Source organism: Hordeum vulgare, chromosome 2H (assembly GCF_904849725.1).
Source record: "Hordeum vulgare subsp. vulgare chromosome 2H, MorexV3_pseudomolecules_assembly, whole genome shotgun sequence".
NCBI lineage: Eukaryota > Viridiplantae > Streptophyta > Magnoliopsida > Poales > Poaceae > Hordeum > Hordeum vulgare.
The window spans coordinates 22,350,125-22,364,313 of NC_058519.1; positions in this window are offsets into that span (position 1 = coordinate 22,350,125).

A 14,189-nucleotide genomic window follows, 5' to 3' on the forward strand; every position below is an offset into this window, starting at 1 on the left:
ATTGGGGACTTAGCGCACGCGGCGGTTAGCTCAAACTAGTGGTAGAACCAGCGCTACTGCTAAGTAGCAGTAGCGCTGGAACTAAAAAAGCGCTACTGCTAACGTTATTTTCTTTATTATTTTCTTTATATTATGTTTCTTTATTACTTTATTTTTATTATTTTTCTTTATTACTTTATTTTTTTATGTTTCTTTATTACTTTCTTTTTATTATGTTTCTTTATTACTTTCTTTTTATTATTTGTTTTTCTCCCAATGACGACGGCGTCTCTCTCTCCCCCAGTGAGCGAATATCACCGGAACCATGCATGTGGTAACATATCATTTGACTGATAACGGTTACTTAAGTGCGTACACAAAATAGATACAAATATATAAATGTAGGTTTCTGATCAGCTGCGTCGACGACGTTTCACATTGAGCTTCTTCCCTTTCTTGTTCGTTGCCGAGTAATTGAGCCCCTCCTTTTGACTTTTCTGGAGCCATGGAGTACAATCTTTCCGCCGCTACGTAGTCTTGATTCTTATTTTCATGTATGCTTCATCGTCATCGTAATCTTCCCTCATCGGGTTGCCGTATTGGTCATAGTCTTCCTCATTAGCGACTCCATCCATTCCGACGATGCTTCTTTTGGATCTCCTCACGACAACACGGCTGGGATTGGCGGGGTCGGTTATGAAGAAGCATTGTGTCACATGCTTAGCGTGCACCCATGGCTCATTTTTGGTGATGATGTTAATGTTCACGGGAGTGCTCTTCGCGTCGGGTATAGACATGGTGGTGAAATACTTGTTTTCTCTTACGACGTCCTTGGCCCATCTGACACGGAACATCGTCGCATCGTGCATTCCAGCATAATCAAGCTCCCAGATCTGTTTGACCCTTCCATAGAATCTTTCAGTTGTGCCATTGGCGTCGGTCACGCATTGAATTGTCACCCCGGAGTTCTGGTAATCACTGTCCATGTCTTTGGCCTCCGTGTTGAACGTGTACCCATTGAACGTGTATCCTGAGTCATAAGAACCTAGCCTGTAACACATCACATCACTTTGCGGCCTCACGCATGGTAAACTCCACGGCTGCCACCTTACCTTGGCCGGGACCGTTTGCGCCTTTTGGCTCACGTATATGAATATGTTGCTAGCGTTCAACGACAAAGAACCCGGATCGACATGACTAGTCATAAACCCCAGCGGTACAACCTTACATGGACAGGCATACATAACCCAGCAAAGCAGGTGTCGGTCATCAACGTGTGTAGACGAGTCGTAGGAAGCTACAAGGACTCCATTACACCGCGTGACATTTCCCCGAAGGGACAGACACAACAGCAAAGAAGGATACATGCCGGTCAATCAATGTGTTCCGAGCAGTAGCAAACTACCAAGGCTCGATGGAATCACAAAGAGGCATTTCCCTGTAAAGAGTACTACTAGAGGCAAACAACTAGGTGTCGAATCCCACACATATAATGCATTTCAAACATACACACATTATGCACGATATGTGTAGATACAACATGGCATCACAACATAACTCTATGACTCAAGCATTTATTAAAGACTCATAAGAGTAAACATAGTATGATATTACAAACAGGGGTCTCGTGACCCGACACTCAAGTCATACAAACAACAAGCGGAAGAAAATCATGTCTGGGTACAGACATCTACTAAAAGTGGCTGGAAGAGCCTGAAAAGCTACTACGACCCTACCAAAGGAGCCAGACCTCTGTCTGGGATTCCCAAGCTATTGCGGTCAACATCGAACACATCGCGTAGAACCTTTTAATGAGACTAAGTCTTCTCTGCAAAACATAAATAAAGCAACCGTGAGTACAAAGGTACTCAAGAAGTCTTACATCAGAACTATCTACATATGCATCATGTTTCAATGAAAGGATTGTGGGGTTTGATTGCAGCAAGCCAGCTTTGACTCTTGGCTAACCTGTACTACGACTACAAGTTCTTTCTGTGAGGTGGGATAGCGCACACGAGTCCACATATTCACCAATTCAATACACCACTATGGATCCACTCTCGTCTCCCTACGAGAAGGCCTTCCATAGCACTCACACTTATCTTGTATGTTTTAGAGTATCCATTTAAATTGTCTATGTACCATGTAATGTTTCCAAGTAGTCCATAACCAAGGACGCGGCTATTCTAACAGATTGAATCACCCTGCAGGGGTATACTTTTTGACACATGCTCCCACCACTTAGCACCATATGCACGTCATGCATCTCGGCAACCTTCAAGCGGAAGCACTGGCGTGGGTGTCGGCTACGACCGTTAACCACACAAGACCCTAGTCCAGGTTTATCGCCTATTTGAGACTGAACCCGCAAGGAAGTCCGACCGAGGTTTCCTCTACGGCCCCAAACGATGCGGGCAGGGTTCCCAAGCCCACCACCCGGGTGCCACTTGGTACACCGTGCCACTGTGTATCTACCGTAGTGAAGCCTACCCCGTCGGGCAGAGCTAAACACGGCCGCCAACACTTTTCCTACAAACACCAGAAACTAATTGCAACTCCTCGACAGAGATCTAGGCGATTAATAAGACGAGAGGGTCAATTAAGTATCCCAATGTGTGGTAGTATCTTGTCTTGGATAACACATACAGAACTCAGTTCTTAAGGACGGTCCCAATGAGACAACGCACCATGTACTCCTACATGGCCTCTCATCGCTACCTTTACCAAATCAGATTCACACCTTTACTCTCACACCGTAGGACATGAACACAACCATTCCGATTCATCAGCCAGACGGATCAGACCCGACACGACTCTAAGCATAGCAGGCATTGTAAACCAGCATGGATGAGTAAGCACATCAAGGCTCAAGCAGTTGCTACTCATGCTAAGAGGTTTCAACTATTTACTGTGACAAAATCAGGTCATGCAGAGGAATGGGTTCAACTACCGATAACATGTACAGTTGAATCGTGTTTGTCCTAATGCAGTAAAAGAGAGCAGGAGCGAGGGAGTGGGTTTATTTCAATATGCTCAAGGGGGGTTTGCTTGCCTGACACGTCTGAAGATAGCAATGAGTCTTCATCAATGTCGACGATCACATCGTCGGAAACATCGTTTACCGAGGGGGAACAACACCGACAAACAAGAAAGAACAACAATTACTTCACGGAAATGCAACACTATGATGCATGCTCAAGACATGAAATGAAAGGTGGCAGGGCTAATGTGGCTATCATTTCTTAAGTTTAAGTTGGTTTGAATTAGGATCCAAACATCACTTCAAGCCGGGTATCTTTCCAAGTACCCTTATAATTGATTCGACCTGATGCTCATAACAAATTGTTCCAACATGCATGGGGTTAGTATTTTGAGGTACTGATTTGCATTGACCAATGTTTGGTCATAACAATTGAAGTGGAATTCAAATAAGTATCAATTTCCAACTCCAAACTAATTATGAAATTTATCCTATTCACCATTTTGCCTATTTGGTGATGTTAACTTCTTCAAACATTCATGAAAATGCCATAATCAGATTCCTTGGATTTTTCTGATACTTTTTCATATATAAATTATTTTCATCCGAGTTATATTTTAATTTCTATGATTTTTACAAGTTTTAGCAATTTCCTGGATTTATTTTATAAACAGAAATACTATTATTGCATCAGCACTGACGTCAGCAGGTCAACTGGCCGGCCAGGTCAAACCTGACGGCGAGGGCCCACTAGTCAGTGACACACATGTTAAGAAAAGTTTAATTTTAATCTTCTATTCTTAATTAGGGTCTGGGCCCACTAGTCAGTGAGTCATTGGGTTTAATTAATCTGATTAGTTAACTTTGTCATTGACTTAATTTAAACAGGGCTCGGCCCCACCTGTCTGTGACTCAGGGGAGTCAACCCGCTGTCACACGGGGTCGAGACCACCGGCGGCTCAACGCCGGCGACTACAGACGCGACGGAGGTCATCGGAAAATCTCTACGGGCATCCATTTCGGTCGCGGTTTGGCTCTACATCTTGCTGAGGAATCGCCGCATCCATTCCGACCAAGTTACGGGCCAGAAGGTGGCCGGAGCGAGGCCGGCGATGACCTCGGGCGCTGGCCGCAGTCGGCCATGGTGGGGGGTTGGCGCTAGAGGGCAGGAACGGAGGGGGAGAGCATAGGAGGAGACGCAGGAGCTCACGGCGGTTCCGAAGGGGGCAACAGGGACGGAGGAGAAGCTCGGAGCAGGGCGAATCGACCTCGAGGTTGCCGGCGGCCGGAGATTGGGAAGACGGCGATGCGACGCTGCGGAGGCCCTGGAGCTCGGGGTTGTTGATGGAGAGCAGCAGCTCATCGAGGCGGAGGTGTAGGGCGCGACACAGAAGCAAGGGGTGGCCGGGGGCGACGGCGACGAACTTGAGCAGTGCTCGGCAACGACGGCGGGAGAGGAGAGGAGACACAGAGAAGAGGAGGGGAATGGAGAGAGGGAAGGAGATAAGGGAGAGGAGAACCTCGTGCTGACGCGGTGGAGGCAGGAGAAGGCTCCACGGCGAAGCAGGAGGTGGCGAGGGGGCGCCGTGCCTTCCTTCTCCTGTGCCTTCTGGCAAGAGGAGGAAGACGACAGGGGAGACACCCCCCCCCTTGGTGGGCTGGGCCAGCAGGTAGGCACTAGGTAAGTTTCTGTGTCTCCTTTTTTTTCTATTTTTGTTTTATTTTCTTTCTGGCATTTAGATTTAGGATTTTAATAAAACATTTAAACATTTTATAAAATCCTAAAATAGTATTATGTGACAGTAATAAAAATAATCAATGCCCCAAAATAGTTTCAACATTTTTGAAACTTTTATTTTAAAGAAAACAAAATAACTCCATTCCAAACAGTTATTTAATCCAATCAAAATTCATGTTCATAAGTTTCTGGGACTTAGAAATTTGGTTTGACAAATTTATTCCCGGTCACTATTTTCCCAAATGTTTGGAACATTTTTCTGGTTCATTTTAAGGTAATAATTTTATTGCCTTTTTGTCAAATTTCAAATCATTTAGCTTGATCACTTCCATTTCCAGATTCAAAGCAATTTGAATGCATGCATGAAATGCAATGGCAAGCAAAGCAAACTTGGGCTGTGACAACTCACCCCCAGTAAACAAGAATCTCATCCCGAGATTCAGGCGTAGTCGGGAGGAGGAAGAGGGGATACTAAACTATCACAGTCTTCACGATCCATTTGCTCGTCTCGAGGACGTTGATTCATCGCACTATGTTGATCTTGACATCTTTGTCCTTGAGGTCTTCATGTAGCTCGACGACAAAAGAACGGGAATACTCTACAAGATTCGATCTCCTCAAAGATCGAGCAACTCAGGAGCAACTCATAGAATGAGGCATAGGAACGTCCCTTGAGCTGAGACACAACACTCATAACACGGACGAGTAAATCGGACATATGACAGAGGTTCAATTGGTAGGCAACAAATCCAGGCTTAAAACAGATGCTGGTGAGGTTTCAAAGTAGCGAGGATTAAGTTGCCCTTCATACCACAATGGGGCACCTTAGGAAGGTGACTCTTAGAGTTATTCTCCTTAAGTGGCAAAAAGAATTACTTTTGATCCTAAGATCATTGAAACTCTTCCTACCATGGAAGACAATTCACAAATGATTGTGTGAAGAAATTTGAAAGAATGACATACTTAGGTTGGAAAGAAACTAGGGTTATAGAACAACTCGGCGAACGGATGGCACATTCCAAAATTTACCAAGGATATAACCTAGTGTCTGAGCGTGCTCTCAAGAACTTGAGCATTTCCATATTCATGAAGGTTTACCAACATCCGTGCCAAGGATCCTGGTGACACAACATACTACCATGATGAACAATGATGGAGGATGCAGATGCAAAGGAAGTCAACACTTCCTTAGATTTCACCTTAGATGTGCCAAGGGAACGAAATCGATCAGGAACGAAATCTGGTTGATCGACCGAGAGACATTTAGCACTTCGCTTCTAATGTTCTCCTTGATGTACTAGCACAACCCAATTATAAGTCATGCCTTATATCTAGCACATCAATATAGATCGGACTTAGGGCTCAAAGGGGATCCATGAGGAACAACTTATAAAATAGGTCATACAAAAACCACACGGAAGATGGCTAAGATTGCTGATACAAGATATTATAATATCAAGTCTTCCGGCTAGATGTGTTAGCCATTACATCACTTTACTGGGTTACATAGAGACCAATATTATAATTCTTGGGGAAAATTCCAACCATTATAACCGCCTGAGATTCAGCTCCGGTTGGTGACACGATGCTTCAGACTCAGCATGTCCAAAAAGAAAGTTTGCAACACAAATCGACGAGATAACGTTGCGAGATTCTCAGGAAATGAACTACGGAAGACAACTCCAAAACATGAGTTGGATCACAAGACCCACGTGAACACACTGCCCAAGACAACTGTGAACACATGAAAAGTCTTACAACAAAACACTACCGAGTTCTGGATGGGAACCATCATTGCGGATAACGAAGCCATGTGCAAGTCCATCTGGTACCTTCAGGAATGGCACTTAACTTCTTTTCCTTGAACAAATCAATCACTGGCTTGGTGTGCTAGGAGATACATATGGAATGGAGGTAGCTAATCTCTCAGACCTTAGAATACTTCGCACGTGCATGACTAACTTGAGATGACTCCGAAGAAAACAAATTAACTTTTCTCGAATTCATGGCGACAGCTTGCATAAGATGCACATGAATTAGAGGAAGTCACTTCTTACACCTAACATATACCTCGTGCACGAGACACGAAGACAATGTCTACAAAGTTTCCAACTCTAGCTTAATGTCCAACATAGATCATGGAACAAATGAGAATGTTGCCGATGGGCTCAACAACAATTCATCAAGATACCCATGTAAATGGATTTCCACAACTATGTAAGCAAGATAATAGCATTGGTCAGATCAAAGAATACAATAGTGTAGGCTCAAGGAAATCCCTGAGTAAGACACTGCTACGAAATCTTTGGTTCTGAGTTTGATTTGACAATAGCCCATGCTCAAATCAAAATTGAACAAGATAATATATGCAACAGTTGATCACATGAATCAACCGATGAAAATATCATATTTCTTCAGACTCACACAACAAAAGGATATCCCTTTTAATTGAGCTGAGTTTAGGCGAAGCTTTTATCTTCCAACTCTCCAAGTTGTTGTTTAGCTTAACCAACTAGCTCGGGGTATCCAATACAGATTCTTGGAGAAGGGGTTGGTTTACAGAAAAACCAACTTGATCGCGAGCTCTATCATAACAGTCAGGAAACAACCTGGTAATACTTCCGAGAAGATATTCAGAAAATCACGAACCACCGATATATTATTAAGCTCAGAAACAATCTCGTTTTTCAGGGCAAGATGATGTGATCCATAGAACGAGCGATTGAAAAAAATCCTAACTCATAGATCGATAAGTGCACCATGAAACATGGACTAGGTAGCACGCTCAATCTTAGGATAACGATTCAATCACCATCACCATAAGAGTGAATTTATTGTCCATTAACTACCAAGCAATAACATTGCTAGGAGTATTGATTTCACACATCATGGCTCACTTGTCGATATTTCGGTTACAACCAACACGAAAACCGAGGAATGAACAATGATAGAGAAAAGTATCGCTACTTCAAGAGCTCATAAGAGATGGTGCAATTCTTATAACACTTTTGACAAAAAGAGGGTAATACTCCAAGATAGATCAGAACAAAAGCTGGTTTAGCATTTCGATCTGCGGAATACAACTACTTTGACCCAATCCAAGAAATGAATGAGGTACTGGAGTTTGCTTCTCCCAGTCTTTCGAGAATAGAACAACTTGACAGACCACAAAATAGAAGACATCGATGACATGAATGCACAACTACTCTTGACTATCCTTTCAATGATGAAGGTCAAAATACAACTAGATAGGGTCAACTCAAGAGCACATGATTTTCTTGAGTTTTGGATGCATGGATTAGAATGTCGAACGAGTTCAACATAATTCTTCCAGATAACCCATGCGGAAGAGCGGAGTAGGCAAAATCACAATATGGAGTAGAGAACTCATCACGAGCACTCTTATTGTGATCTTAAGTTCACGAAGGACTTTTGAAAGAGATGGTCCATGGTATTGGAAGAATGATATACCACGCACCTTGAGGACTACAACAAGGTTACTAATCATTCTAAGGGAACTAGCAACACTATCAATAGAAGTGAGTAGAATGATCCTTGGATTCAAAGACCCAGAAATAGAATACCTACAAGCTACTTAACATCACGAGATGTTTTTCGAAAATGCTGGCCCGAACTATCACACTGGAAGACATACCACACATCTAGACTGTTGGGTAGTTTTCGGAGTAACATGTTTTCCTAATACTTCAACAAAACATCGAGGTAATAAAGTACCTCAACACAACTATTAGTGTGCTTTGTCCGGCCAAAAGACATTAGCTCAGGAGGAGGGAATTTGCAATTGCATCAGACTATTTGGAAACTTTGGAAAACTCGGACAACATAAGGGCTGTACGGGCATGAATTATGAGGCAACCTGCAAGAAAACTAACAACATAACAATTGAATTCTTATGGGGACACTGATCTAGGAAGACAACAACTTCTCTATAAATCTCCAACATAGTAACTCGTCATCCTAATGAATAGATGAGAAAGCCTAATTCTTAAACCCCATAGAATAAAGAAGAGGGTGACTCAGAATAAGAATGACACAAGGAAAGGAGTAAAAAGAGCCTTACGTTCCCTTCCACAAACAATTCCCTTATATAACTAAAGAGTTGCTAGACTCAACATTGACCAGTTTGGCTTGGTTATCCTACAGGCAGTCAAGCTCTGATACCAAAGCTGTCGGGACCCCGATCCTGAGTCATAAGAACCTAGCCTGTAACACATCACATCACTTTGCGGCCTCACGCACGGTAAACTCCACGGCTGCCACCTTACCTTGGCCGGGACCGTTTGCGTCTTTTGGCTCACGTATATGAATATGTTGCTAGCGTTCAACGACAAAGAACCCGGGTCGACATGACTAGTCATAAACCCCAGCGGTACAACCTTACAGGGACAGGCATACATAACCCAGCAAAGCAGGTGTCGGTCATCAATGTGTGTAGACGAGTCGTAGCAAGCTACAAGGACTCCATTACACCACGTGACATTTCCCCGAGGGGACAGACACAACAGCAAAGAAGGATACATGCCGGTCAATCAATGTGTTCCGAGCAGTAGCAAACTACCAAGGCTCGATGGAATCACAAAGAGGCATTTCCCTGTAAAGAGTACTACTAGAGGCAAACAACTAGGTGTCGAATCCCACACATATAATGCATTTCAAACATACACACATTATGCACGATATGTGTAGATACAACATGGCATCACAACATAACTCTATGACTCAAGCATTTATTAAAGACTCATAAGAGTAAACATAGTATGATATTACAAACAGGGGTCTCGTGACCCGACACTCAAGTCATACAAACAACAAGCGGAAGAAAATCATGTCTGGGTACAGACATCTACTAAAAGTGGCTGGAAGAGCCTGAAAAGCTACTACGACCCTACCAAAGGAGCCAGACCTCTGTCTGGGATTCCCAAGCTATTGCGGTCAACATCGAACACATCACGTAGAACCTTTTAATGAGACTAAGTCTTCTCTGCAAAACATAAATAAAGCAACCGTGAGTACAAAGGTACTCAAGAAGTCTTACATCAGAACTATCTACATATGCATCATGTTTCAATGAAAGGATTGTGGGGTTTGATTGCAGCAAGCCAGCTTTGACTCTTGGCTAACCTGTACTACGACTACAAGTTCTTTCTTTGAGGTGGGATAGCGCACACGGGTCCACATATTCACCAATTCAATACACCACTATGGATCCACTCTCGTCTCCCTATGAGAAGGCCTTCCATAGCACTCACACTTATCTTGCATGTTTTAGAGTATCCATTTAAATTGTCTATGTACTACGTAATGTTTCCAAGTAGTCCATAACCGAGGACGCGGCTATTCGAACAGATTGAATCACCCTGTAGGGGTATACTTCTTCACACATGCTCCCACCACTTAGCACCATATGCACGTCATGCATCTCGGCAACCTTCAAGCGGAAGCACTGGCGTGGGTGTCGGCCACGACCGTTAACCACACAAGACCCTAGTCCAGGTTTATCGCCTATTTGAGACTGAACCCGCAAGGAAGTCCGGCCGAGGTTTCCTCTACGGCCCCAAACGATGCGGGCAGGGTTCCCAAGCCCACCATCCGGGTGCCACTTGGTACACCATGCCACTGTGTATCTACCGTAGTGAAGCCTACCCCGTCGGGCAGAGCTAAACACGGCCGCCAACACTTTTCCTACAAAGACCAGAAACTAATTGCAACTCCTGGACAAAGATCTAGTCGATTAATAAGACGAGAGGGTCAATTAAGTATCCCAATGTGTGGTAGTATCTTGTCTTGGATAACACATACAGAACTCAGTTCTTAAGGACGGTCCCAATGAGACAACCCACCATGTACTCCTACATGGCCTCTCATCGCTACCTTTACCAAATCAGATTCACACCTTTACTCTCACACTGTAGGACATGAACACAACCATTCCGGTTCATCATCCAGACGGATCAGACCCGACACGACTCTAAGCATAGCAGGCATTGTAAACCAGCATGGATGAGTAACCACATCAAGGCTCAAGCAGTTGCTACTCATGCTAAGAGGTTTCAACTATTTACTATGACAAAATCAGGTCATGCACAGGAACGGGTTCAACTACCGATAACATGTACAGTTGAATCGTGTTTGTCCTAATGCAGTAAAAGAGAGCAGGAGCGAGGGAGTGGGTTTATTTCAATATGCTCAAGGGGGGTTTGCTTGCCTGACACTTCTGAAGATAGCAATGAGTCTTCATCAATGTCAACGATCACATCGTCGGAAACATCGTTTACCGAGGGGGAACAACACCGACAAACAAGAAAGAACAACAATTACTTCACGAAAATGCAACACTATGATGCATGCTCAAGACATGAAATGAAAGGTGGCAGGGCTAATGTGGCTATCATTTCTTAAGTTGAAGTTGGTTTGAATTAGGATCCAAACATCACTTCAAGCCGGGTATCTTTCCAAGTACCCTTATAATTGATTCGACCTGATGCTCATAACAAATTGTTCCAACATACATGGGGTTAGTATTTTGAGGTACTGATTTGCATTGACCAATGTTTGGTCATAACAATTGAAGTGGAATTCAAATAAGTATCAATTTCCAACTCCAAACTAATTATGAAATTTATCCTATTCACCATTTTGCCTATTTGGTGATGTTAACTTCTTCAAACATACATGAAAATGCCATAATCAGATTCCTTGGATTTTTCTGATACTTTTTCATATATAAATTATTTTCATCCGAGTTATATTTTAATTTCTATGATTTTTACAACTTTTAGCAATTTCCTGGATTTATTTTATAAACAGAAATACTATTATTGCATCAGCACTGACGTCAGCAGGTCAACTGGCCGGCCAGGTCAAACCTGACGGCCAGGGCCCACTAGTGAGTGACACACATGTTAAGAACAGTTTAATTTTAATCTTTTATTCCTAATTAGGGTCTGGGCCCACTAGTCAGTGAGTTATTAGGTTTAATTAATCTGATTAGTTAACTTTGTCATTGACTTAATTTAAACAGGGCTCGGCCCCACCTGTCTGTGACTCAGGGGAGTCAACCCGCTGTCACAGGGGGTCGAGACCACCGTCGGCTCAACGCCGACGACTACAGACGCGGCGAACGTCATCGGAAAATCTCTACGGGCATCCATTTCGGTCGCGGTTTGGCTCTACAGCTTGCTGAGGAATCGCCGCATCCATTCCGACCAAGTTACGGGCCAGAAGGTGGCCGGAGCGAGGCCGGCGACGACCTCGGGCGGTGGCCGGAGTCGGCCATGGTGGGGGGTTGGCGCTAGAGGGCAGGAACGGAGGGGGAGAGCATAGGAGGAGACGCAGGAGCTCACGACGGTTCCGAAGGGGGCAACAGCGACGGAGGAGAAGCTCGGAGCAGGGCGAATCGACCTCGAGGGTGCCGGCGGCCGGAGATTGGGAAGACGGCGATACGACGCTGCGGAGGCCGTTGAGCTCGGGGTTGTTGATGGAGAGCAGCAGCTCATCGAGGCGGAGGTGTAGGGCGCGACACAGAAGCAAGGGGTGGCCGGGGGCGACAGCGACGAACTTGAGCAGTGCTCGGCAACGATGGCGGGAGAGGAGAGGAGACACGGAGAAGAGGAGGGGAATGGAGAGAGGGAAGGAGATAAGGGAGAGGAGAACCTCGTGCTAACGCGGTGGAGGCAGGAGAAGGCTCCACGGCGAAGCAGGAGGTGGCGAGGGGGCGCCGTGCCTTCCTTCTTCTCTGCCTTCTGGCACGAGGAGGAAGACGACAGGGGAGACCCCCCCCTTGGTGGGCTGGGCCAACAGGTAGGCACTAGGTAAGTTTCTCTGTCTCCTTTTTTTCTATTTTTGTTTTATTTTCTTTCTGGCATTTAGATTTAGTATTTTAATAAAACATTTAATCATTTTATAAAATCCTAAAATAGTATTATGTGACAGTAATAAAAATAATCAATGCCCCAAAATAGTTTCAACATTTTTGAAACTTTTATTTTAAAGAAAACAAAATAACTCCATTCCAAACAGTTATTTAGTCCAATCAAAATTCATGTTCATAAGTTTCTGGGACTTAGAAATTTGGTTTGACAAATTTTTCCCTGTCACTATTTTCCCAAATGTTTGAAACATTTTTCTGGTTCATTTTAAGGTAATAATTTTATTGCCTTTTTGTCAAATTTCAAATCATTTAGCTTGATCACTTCCATTTCCAGATTCAAAGGAATTTGAATGCATGCATGAAATGCAATGGCAAGCAAAGCAAACTTGGGCTGTGACACCGACACTGAAGCGGTGACGCCGTTAGGTGTCGCCGAACCTTCCTGGATGGCATCAGGGCTACCCTTCCTCACGCCTCGTCGCGTACCGGGGGAAACCCTTGGTAGCAGCGTCGTCATTGTCGCATTCCTTCTTGGAGGTGTTGATGGGTACCGGCGCTTCGGAGTCCTGGAGCTTGGTGGAAGACTCTTGGTGGGCACAGCGGTCGCGAGTCTTTTGTGTTTTCTGTCGATCCACCGGTGTAGGCATTTATTTCTTTTATATTTTCTTTTCCATTTCTATAGGGCGTGACTGTGCTGTTTCCGCCTCAGCACCTATCATCGGTTGTACTGTTCGGTTGCTTTGTAATACAAAGTGGAGGGAAACCCTTTTTCGTAAAAAAAGTTCATGAGCAATTCTGCATGAATAGAGGAAGGAAATAATGCAAATTTTTTCTAGTGCACTCCATATCTTTTTTACTATTCTTCTTTCCCCAGGGAAGGGGGTATTTAAAAAGAAAAAATGGATAAAGGGCTTTCTTGAGCTTTTGAATCCACAAGTACCGGCCGAGGACCAGAAAACCACCCGACCTTGTGGGTCTGTAACAGTTATAATGGTATTGTTGAAACTAGCTTGAACATGAATAACCCCTTTTGTTATTCTACGTGCGAACCCAGTTACCATAGGGAACATATTCATTCTAAATATCTATGAAAAAGATATGTTTCTTTCTCTTGTTTGGGAGAGCTTTTGTGTTGAAAATGATAGTTCATGCGAAATTTAATGCACGCCAAAAATTTATATTGATTCCCAATGGACCTCAAATTTTTTATATAGAGCTCTAATTTATCATCATATTCTAAGTTAAATAGAACTGGTTATTTTTTATCCCAGCTTGAAATATATTCCATGATGGTTGAAGATGTGGTGTCGGCATGTGCTAGGTAGCTGGTGAGCACCAGTTGTCAGCGATCCGTGTCGTTGTCACGCAATATTAACAAAATAATGGAAATCCTGGTATTTTACACAAACAATTCTAGTAAACAAAAATAGTAGGTAGCAAGCTCTAGAGGTCCTAAAAACATGTGTTTCAATTGTGAAAGGATGATACATATGATATCAACTAATAAGCAGAAGATGTACTAACTTATCTCTATAAATAAAATTAATATTAATAAAAATCACAAATAATTAGATCACATGGTTGAGTGACATAATAATATA